Raw genomic sequence first — 11265 nt, forward strand, 5'->3', positions numbered from 1 at the left:
ATCTTCAGCTTTAATACCTTTTTCTTTCATTGATTTCTTTGCCTCTTGCATATCTTCAGGACTGAGAAATAAAACACCTCTCTTCTTTGGAGTGGGTTTAGGAATAGGCGCAGTAATTGGCTCAATTGGTTCAGGAATTGCTTCAGGAATTGGCTCAGGAAGAGTCCAATTATTTTCATTAGTCAACATATTATTCAATAATATTTCAGCTTCGTCGACTGTTCTTTCCCTGAAAACACAACCAACACAACTATCCAAGTATTCCTTGGAAGCATCGGTTAGTCCATTATAAAAGATATCAAGTATTTCATTTTTCTTAAGAGGATGATCAGGCAAAGCATTAAGTAACCGGAGAAGCCTCCCCCAAGCTTGTGGGAGACTCTCTTCTTTGATTTGCACAAAATTATATATTTCTTGCAAGGCAGCTTGTTTCTTATGAGCAGGGAAATATTTAGCAGAGAAGTAATAAATCATATCCTGGGGACTACGCACACAACCAGGAGCAAGAGAATTGTACCAAGTCTTAGCATCACCCTTTAATGAGAACGGAAATATCTTAAGGATATAAAAATAGCGAGATATTTCATCATTAGTAAACAGGGTAGCTATATCATTCAACTTGGTAAGATGTGCCACAAAAGTTTCAGATTCAAGACCATAAAAAGGATCAGACTCGACTAAAGTAATAATTTCAGGATCAACACAGAATTCATAATCCTTATCAGTAACACAGATAGGTGAAGTAGCAAAAGCAGGTTCGAGTTTCATTCTAGCATTAAGAGACTGCTGCTTCCATTTAGCTAATAACTTCTTAAGATCAGATCTATCATTGCAAGCAAAGATTTCCCTAGCAGCTTCTTCATTCATAACATAACCCTTAGGGACAATAGGAAATACATAATCATTGGGGGAACATTCATCATCACTATCATCAATAGCATCTTCAATATTTTCATTCCCCCTAACTCTAGCAAGTTGTTCATCAAGAAATTCACCTAATGGCAAAGTAGTATCACGCACAGAAGTAGTTTCATCATGCATAGTAGAAGTGGCATCATTAATAACATGCGACATATCAGAATTCATAGTAGTAGCAGGTTCAGGTGTCGCAAACTTACTCATAACAGAAGGATAATCTAGTGCAGAGCTAGATGGCAGTTCCTTACCTCCCCTCGTAGTTGAGGGATAGATCTTGGTTTTAGCGTCTTTCAAGTTCTTCATAGTGATTAACAGATATAAATCCCAAGTGACTCAGAGAATAGAGCTACGCTCCCCGGCAATGGCGCCAGAAATTAGTCTTGATAACCCACAAGTGTAGGGGATCGCAACAGCTTTCGAGGGTGAAGTACAACCCAAATTTATTGATTCGACACAAGGGGAGCCAAAGAATATTCTTGAGTATTAGCAGTTGAGTTGTCAATTCAACCACACCTGGATAACTTAGTATCTGCAGCAAAGTATTTAGTAGCAAAGTAGTATGATAATAATTGTAACAGTAGCAAAAGTAAAGATAGATGTTTTTGGGTTTTTGTAGTAGTTGTAACAGCAACAACGGAAAAGTAAATAAGCGAAGAACAGTATATGAAAAGCTCGTAGGCAATGGGTCAGTGATGGATAATTATGCCGGATGCGATTCCTCATGTAATAGCTATAACATAGGGTGACACAGAACTAGCTCCAATTCATCAATGTAATGTAGGCATGTATTCCGTAAATAGTCATATGTGCTTATGGAAAAGAACTTGCATGACATCTTTTGTCCTACCCTCCTGTGGCAGCGGGGTCCTAGCGGAAACAAAGGGATATTAAGGACTCCTTTTAATAGAGAACCGGACCAAAGCATTAACACATAGTGAATACATGAACTCCTCAAACTACAGTCATCACCGAGAAGTATCCCGATTATTGTCACTTCGGGGTTGTCGGATCATAACACATAATAGGTGACTATAGACTTGCAAGATAGGATCAAGGACACACATATATTCATGAAAACATAATAGGTTCAGATCTGAAATCATGGCACTCGGGCCCTAGTGACAAGCATTAAGCATAGCAAAGTCATAGCAACATCGATCTCAGAACATAGTGGATACTAGGGATCAAACCCTAACAAAACTAACTTGATTACATGGTAAATCTCATCCAACCCATCACCGTCCAGCAAGCGTACGATGGAATTACTCACGCACGGCGGTGAGCATCATGAAATTGGTGATGGAGGATGGTCGATGATGACGACGGCGACGAATCCCCCTCTCCGGAGCCCCGAACGGACTCAAGATCAGCCCTCCCGAGAGAGATTACGGCTTGGCGGCGGCTCCGTGTCGTAAAATGCAATGAAACTTTCTCTCTGATTTTTTTCTCCGCGAGACGGAATATATGGAGTTGGAGTTGAGGTCGGTGGAGCTCCAGGGGGCCCACGAGATAGGGGGGGCGCGCCCTAGGGGGGGGGGGGTGCCCCCGTGTCTTGTGGATAGGCCCTGGGCCCCCTGACATATTTCTTTCGCCCAAAAATTCTTATTAATTCCAAAAAGTGCCTCCATGGATTTTCAGGACATTCCGAGAACTTTTCTTTTCTACACATAAAACAACATTATGGCAGTTCTGCTGAAAACAGCGTCAGTCCGAGTTTGTTTTATTCAAATCATGCAAGTTAGAGTCCAAAACAAGGGCAAAAGTGTTTGGAAAAGTAGATACGTTGGAGACGTATCAACAACCAGCATAACTATCCAAGTAGTCCTTGGAAGCATCGGTTAGTCCATTATAAAAGATATCAAGTATTTCATTTTTCTTAAGAGGATGATCGGGCAGAGCATTAAGTAACGGGAGAAGCCTCCCCCAAGCTTGTGGGAGACTCTCTTTTTTTATTTGCACAAAATTGTATATTTCCCGCAAGGCAACTTGTTTCTTATGAGCAGGGAAATATTTAGCAGAGAAGTAATAAATCATATCCTGGGGACTACGCACACACCCATGAGAAAGATAATTATACCAAGTCTTAGCATCACCCTTTAACGAGAACGGAAATATCTTAAGGATATAATAATGGCGAGACTTTTCATCCTTAGTAAACAGGGTAGCTATATCATTCAACTTGGTAAGATGTGCCACAACAGTTTCAGATTCAAGGCCATAAAAAGGATCATATTCAACTAGAGTAATAATCTCAGGATCAATAGAGAATTCACAATCCTTATTAGTAACACAGATAGGCGAAGTAGCAAAAGTAGGACCATGTTTCATTCTAGCATTAAGAGACTACCGCTTCCATTTAGCTAATAATTTCTTAAGATCATATCTATCATTGCAAGCAAAGATAGCTCTAGCAGCTTCTTCATTCATAACATAACCCTCAGGAACAATAGGCAATACATAATCATTGGGAGAACTTACATCATCACTATCATCAATAATAGCATCTTCAATATTTTCATTCCCCTTAACTCTAGCAAGTTGTTCATCAAGAAATTCACCTAATGGCAAAGTAGTATCACACACGGAAGTAATTTCATCATGCATAGCAGAAGTGGCATCATCAATAACATGCGACATATCAGAATTCATAGCATTAGCAGGTTTAGGTGTCGCAAGCTTACTAATAATGGAAGGAGAATCTAGTGCAGAGCTAGATGGCAGTTCCTTACCTCCCCTCGTAGTTGAGGGATAGATCTTGGTTTTAGTGTCTTTCAAGTTCTTCATAGTGATCAACAGATATAAATCCCAAGTGACTCAAAGAATAGAGCTATGCTCCCCGGCAACGGCGCCAGAAATTAGTCTTGATAACCCACAAGTGTAGGGGATCGCAACAGCTTTCGAGGGTGAAGTACAACCCAAATTTATTGATTCGACACAAGGGGAGCCAAAGAATATTCTTGAGTATTAGCAGTTGAGTTGTCAATTCAACCACACCTGGATAACTTAGTATCTGCAGCAAAGTATTTAGTAGCAAAGTAGTATGATAATAAAAGTAACGGTGGCAAAAGTAAAGATAATAGTTTTTGGGTTTTTGTAATAGTTGTAACAGTAGCAACAAAAAAGTAAATAAGCAAAGAATAGTATGTGAAAAGCCCGTAGGCAATGAATCGGTGATGGATAATTATGCCGGATGCGATTCCTCATGTAATAGCTATAACATAGGGTGACACAGAACTAGCTCCAGTTCATCAATGTAATGTAGGCATGTATTCCGTAAATAGTCATACGTGCTTATGGAAAATAACTTGCATGACATCTTTTGTCCTACCCTCCCGTGGCAGCGGGGTCTTAGTGGAATCTAAGGGATATTAAGGCCTCCTTTTAATAGAGAACCGGAACAAAGAATAAGCACATAGTGAATACATGAACTCCTCAAACTACGGTCATCACCGAGAAGTTTCCCGATTATTGTCACTTCGGGGTTGTTGGATCATAACACATAATAGGTGACTATAGACTTGCAAGATAGGATCAAGAGCACACATATATTCATGAAAACATAATAGGTTCAGATCTAAAATCATGGCACTCGGGCCCTAGTGACAAGCATTAAGCATAGCAAAGTCATAGCAACATCAATCTCAGAACATAGTGGATACTAGGGATCAAACCCTAACAAAACTAACTTGATTACATGGTAAATCTCATCCAACCCATCACCATCCAACAAGCCTACGATGGAATTACTCACGCACGGCGGTGAGCATCATGAAATTGGTGATGGAGGATGGTTGATGATGACGACAGCGACGAATCCCCCTCTCTGGAGCCCTGAACGGACTCCAGATCAGCCCTCCCGAGAGAGATTAGGGCTTGGCGGCGGCTCCGTGTCGTAAAATGCGATGAAACTTTCTCCTTGATTTTTTTCTCCCCGAATGTGAATATATGGAGTTGGAGTTGAGGTCGGTGGAGGTCCAGGGGGCCCACGTTATAGGGGGGCGCGCCCAGGGGGAGGGGGCGCGCCCCCCTGTCTTGTGGATAGAGTGTGGGCCCCCTGGTGTATTTCTTTTGCCCAATAATTCTTATAAATTCCAAAAAGTGCCTCCATGGATTTTCAGGACATTCCCAGAACTTTTCTTTTCTACACATAAAACAACATCATGGCAGTTCTGTTGAAAATAGCGTCAGTCCGGTAAGTTTCATTCAAATCATGCAAGTTAGAGTCCAAAACAAGAGCAAAAGTGTTTGGAAAAGTAGATTCGTTGGAGACGTATCAGTGACATGGGTGGACGCATGTCTTCCGGTGTGCCTCACATGCCTTCGCTTGATGCCGATGGAGAACTTGCCAATGCCTTCCGACCTCCCCATGATGATGCGACGTGACACAATGAAGAGGATGAAGAATCGTCTTCAGAGGATGAAGAATCGGCGGATGAAGATGAGGATGAGGCATGAGTTGATGTGCCATTTGTTTGTGTGAACTTATGTCATGAACTTGTTTCGATGATTTTGAATTTGGTTGGATGGTGTTTGCGGGCATGATTTTGAACTTTTATGTCATAAACTTGTTTGGGTGATTTTAAACTATGCTATGTCTTGCTTTGATGTTTGAAATATCACCACACACTATAAAAAAAAGACACATCCATGACATTTTGGGCCGAACGATTTTTTTCCTGTCATGCTTATGAATTTCTATGGTGATAATTGTGACAAAAGCACGTATCATCATAGATGTGGTGGGCTCCTACTTCTATGACAAAAAGTCATGATAGAAAATGGGCTTTTCGTCCTAGTGGGCTGGGGAAGCACCTGCATGACATTCTTTGTGCCGTCCATGACAAAAAAATCATGGTAGAAGCGAGGCCGAGGAAAATATCGGGGAGTTCCCGGTTACCGTGGGTGGTCAGGGTTGAACGATGCACTGAGGTTTGCACGTTTCTCTCGTACACGTACGCGCGTGTGTGCGAGGCATTGGGCTCTAAATGAACCCGAGCGAGGCGTTCGCTTACTGAACCTGAGCGATTGCACTGGCTATGTACGTTACTGAACCCGATTGAGCGATTCCTTTCATTATTGCTGCTAACTGAAGCCGATTGAACCTACCGCTGCCTCTTGATGAACAGTGACCGTTGTTGGGGGTTGGATGAATAGTTCCTGGTGGGGGTTGGATGAACAGGACCTCGTGGTGGTAGGCCGTTGCCGCTGGATGAACAGGACCCTGATCGAGGAGGTAGGGGTGGATGAACAGGACCCCATGGAGGGCTGGTTGAACAGTAGCCGGTGGAGGCTGGACGATGTTGGGGAACATAGTAATTTCAAAATTTTCTTACGCACACACAAGATCATGGTGATGCATAGCAACAAGAGGGGAGAGTGTTGTCCACGTACCCTCGTAGACCGAAAGCGTAAGCGTTAGCACACCACGGTTGATGTAGTCGTACGCCTTCACGATCCGACTGATCCAAGTACCGAACATACGGCACCTCCGAGTTCAGCACATGTTCAACTCGATGACGTCCCACGAAATCCGATCCAGTAGAGCTTTGCGGGAGAGTTCCGTCAGCACGACGGCGTGATGACCGTGTTGATGATGCTACCGATGCAGGGCTTCGCCTAAGCACCGCTACGATATTACCGAGGTGGAATATGGTGGAGGGGGGCACCGCACACGGCTAAGAGATCAAGAGATCAATTGTTGTGTCTAGAGGTGCCCCCCTGCCCCCGTATATAAAGGAGCAAGGGGGGAGGCGGCCGGCCTAGGAGGAGGGCGTGCCAAGGGGGGAGTCCTACTCCCACCGGGAGTAGGACTCCTCCTTTCCTTGTGGGAGTAGGAGAAGGGAAGGAAAAAGGAGAAGGAAGGAAGGGGGTGCCCCCCTTCCCTAGTCCAATTCGGACCAGTCCCTGGGGAGGGGTGCGGCCACCCTTTGAGGCCTTTCTCTCCTTTCCCGTATGGCCCATTAAGGCCCAATACGAATTCCTGTAACTCTCCGGTACTCCAAAAAAATACCCGAATCACTCGGAACCTTTCCGAAGTCCGAATATAGTCGTACAATATATCGATCTTTACATCTCGACCATTTCGAGACTCCTCGTTATGTCCTCGATCTCATCCGGGACTCCGAACTACCTTCGGTACATCGAAACACATAAACTCATAACATAAATCATCATCGAACTTTAAGCGTGCGGACCCTACGGGTTCGAGAACAATGTAGACATGACCGATACACGTCTCCAGTCAATAACCAATAGTGAAACCTGGATGCTCATATTGGCTCCCACATATTCTATGAAGTTCTTTATCGGTCAAACCGCATAACAACATACGTTCTTCCCTTTGTCATCGGTATGTTACTTGCCCGAGATTCGATCGTCGGTATCTCAATACCTAGTTCAATCTCGTTACCGGCAAGTCTCTTTACTCGTTATGTAATGCATCATCCCGCAACTAACTCATTAGTCACATTGCTTGCAAGGCTTATAGTGATGTGCATTACTGAGAGGGCCCAGAGATACCTCTCCGACAATCAGAGTGACAAATCCTAATCTCGAAATACGCCAACTCAACATGTACCTTCGGAGACACCTGTAGAGCTCCTTTATAATCACCCAGTTACGTTGTGACGTTTGGTAGCACACAAAGTGTTCCTCCAGTAAACGGGAGTTGCATAATCGAATAGTCATAGGAACATGTATAAGTCATGAAGAAGGCAATAGCAACATACTAAACAATCAAGTGCTAAGCTAACGGAAGGGGTCAAGTCAATCACATCATTCTCTAATGATGTGATCCCGTTAATCAAATGACAACTCATGTCTATGGCTAGGAAACTTAACCATCTTTGATTCAACGAGCTAGTCAAGTAGAGGCATACTAGTGACACTATGTTTGTCTATGTATTCACACATGTATCACGTTTCCGGTTAATACAATTCTAGCATGAATAATAAACATTTATCATGAAATAAGGAAATAAATAATAACTTTATTATTGCCTCTAGGGCATATTTCCTTCAGTCTCCCACTTGCACTAGATTTAATAATCTAGTTCACATCATCATGTGATTTAACACCAATATTCATATCTGTATATTAATACCCATAGTTCACATCGTCATGTGATCAACACCCAAAGGGTATTAAGGTATGATCATGCTTTGCTCCTGAGATAAATTTAGTAAACGGGTCTGTCACATTTAGAGCCGTATGTATTTTGCAAATATTCTATGTCTACAATGCTCTGCACGGATCTACTCTAGCTAATTTCTCCCACTTTCAATATGTATCCAGATTGAGACTTAGAGTCATCTGGATTGGTGTAAAAGCTTGCACCGATGTAACTCTTTGCGATGGGCTCTTTTATCACCTCCATAATCGAGAAATATTTCGTTAGTCCTTACTAAGGATATTCTTGACCACTGTCCAGTGATCTACTCTTAGATCAAAATTGTACTCCCTTGCTAAACTCAGAGCAAGGTATACAATAGGTCTGGTACATAACATATCATACTTAATAGAACCTATGTCTAAGGCATAGGGAATGACTTTTTATTCTCTTTCTATTTTCTGCCATAGTCGGGTTTTGAGTCTTACTCAACTTCGCACCTTGCAAAGAACTCCTTTGACTGTTCCATTTTGAATTACTTCAAAATCTTACCAAGGTATGTACTCATTGAAAAATCTTATCAAGCGTCTTGATCTATCTCTATAGATTTTGATGCTCAATGTGTAAGCAGCTTCACCGAGGTCTTTCATTGAAAAACTTTTATTCAAGTATCCTTTTATGCTATCCAGAAATTCTATATCATTTCCAATCAACAATATGTTGTCCACATATAATATCAGAAATGCTACAGAGCTCCCACTCACTTTCTTGTAAATACAAGCTTCTTCAAAAGTCTGTATAAAACCATATGCTTTGATCAACTCATCAAGCATATATTCCAACTCCGAGATGCTTGCACCAGTCCATAGATGGATCGCTGGAGCTTGCACATTTTGTTAGCACCTTTAGGATTGACAAAACCTTCTTGTTGCATCATATGCAACTCTTCTTTAATAAATCCATTAAGGAATGCAGTTTTGACATCCATTTGCTAGATTTCATAAAATGTGGCAATTGCTAACATGATTCAGACAGACTTAAGCATCGATACGAGTGAGAAAATCTCATCTATTCAACACCTTGAACTTGTCGAAAAACCTTTTTGTGAAAAGTCAAGCTTTGTAGATAATAACACTACTATCAGCATCTGTCTTCCTCTTGAAGATCCATTTATTTTCTATGGATTGCCGATCATCGGGCAAGTCCACCAAGGTCCACACTTTGTTCTCATACATGGATCCTATCTCAGATTTCATGGCCTTCAAGCCATTTCACGGAATCTGGGCTCATCATCGCTTCCTCATAGTTCATAAGTTCATCATGGTCTAGTAACATGACTTCCAGAACAGGATTACCGTACCACTCTAGTGCGGATTGTACTTTGGAAGACGTAGAGGTTCTGTAGTAACTTAATTTGAAGTTTCATGATCATCATCATTAGCTTCCTCACTAATTGGTGTAGGAATCACTGGAACTGATTTCTGTGATGAACTACTTTCCAATTCGGGAGAAGGTACAGGTACCTTATCAAGTTCTACTTTCCGCCCACTCACTTCTTTCGAGAGAAACTCCTTCTCTAGAAAGGATCCATTCTTAGCAATGAATATTTTGCCTTCAGATCTGTGATAGAAGGTGTACCCAATAGTTTCCTTTGGGTATTCTATGAAGACGCACTTCTTCGATTTGGGTTCGAGCTTATCAGGTTGAAACTTTTCACATAAGCATCACAGCCCCAAACTTTAAGAATCGACAACTTTGGTTTCTTGCCAAACCACAGTTCATAAGGCGTCATCTCAACGGATTTTGATGGTGCCCTATTTAAAGTGAATGCAGCTGTCTCTAATGTATAACCCCAAAACGATAGTGGTAAATCGGTAAGATACATCATAGATCGCACCATATCCAATAAAGTGCGATTACGACGTTCGGACACACCATTACACTGTGGTGTTCCATGTGGCGTGAGCTGTGAAACTATTCCACATTGTTTTTAAATGAAGGCCAAACTCGTAACTCAAATATTCTCGTCTACGATCAGATTGTAGAAACTTTATATTCTTGTTACGATGATTCTCCACTTCACTCTGAAATTCTTTGAACTTTTCAAATGTTTCAGACTTGTGCTTCATTAAGTAGATATACTCATATCTGCTCAAATCATCTGTGAAGGTCAAAAAATAACGATACCCGCCACGAGCATCAACACTCATTGGACCGCATACATCGGATGTATTATTTCCAACAAGTCAGTAGCTCGTTCCATTGTTCCGGAGAACGGAGTTTTAGTCATCTTGCCCTAAAGGCATGGTTCGCAAGCATCAAATGATTCATAACCAAGTGATTCCAAAAGTCCATCTTTATGGAGTTTCTTCATGCGCTTTACACCAATATGACCTAAACGGCAGTGCCACAAATAAGTTGTACTATCATTATCAACTTTACATCTTTTGGCTTCAATATTATTAATATGTGTATCGCTACGATCGAGATTCAATAAACCATTTATATTGAGTGTATGACCATAGAAGGTTTTATTCATGTAAATAGAACAACAATTATTCTTTGACTTAAATGAATAACCGTATTGCAATAAACATGATCCAATCATATTTATGCTCAACACAAACACCAAATAACATTTATTTTAGGTTCAACACTAATCCCGAAAGTATAGGGAGTGTGGGATGTTGATCATATCAATCTTGGAACCACTTCCAACACACATCATCACTTCACCCTCAACTAGTCTCTGTTTATTCTGTAACTCCTGTTTCGAGTTACTAATTTTTAGCAACCGAACAAGTATCCAATACTCAGGGGCTACTATAAACACTAGTAAGGTACACATCAATAACCTGTATATCAAATATACCCTTGTTCACTTTGCCATCCTACTTATCCACCAAATATTCAGGGCATTTCCACTTCTAGTGACCATTTCCTTTGCAGTAGAAGCACTCAATTTCAGGTTTTGGTCCAGCTTTGGGCTTCTTCGCGGGAGTGACAACTTGCTTGCCATTCTACTTGACGTTCCCTTTCTTTCCCTTTGCCTTTTTCTTGAAACTAGTGATCTTGTCAATCATCAACACTTGATGTTCTTTCTTAATTTCTACCTTCGTCGATTTCAACATCATGAAGAGCTCGGGAATCATTTTCATCATCCCTTTCATACTATAGTTCATCACGAAGTTCCACTTACTTGGTGATGGTGACTAGAGAACTCTGTCAATCACTATCT

This window comes from Triticum dicoccoides, chromosome 7B (assembly GCF_002162155.2).
Source record: "Triticum dicoccoides isolate Atlit2015 ecotype Zavitan chromosome 7B, WEW_v2.0, whole genome shotgun sequence".
Classification (NCBI taxonomy): domain Eukaryota; kingdom Viridiplantae; phylum Streptophyta; class Magnoliopsida; order Poales; family Poaceae; genus Triticum; species Triticum dicoccoides.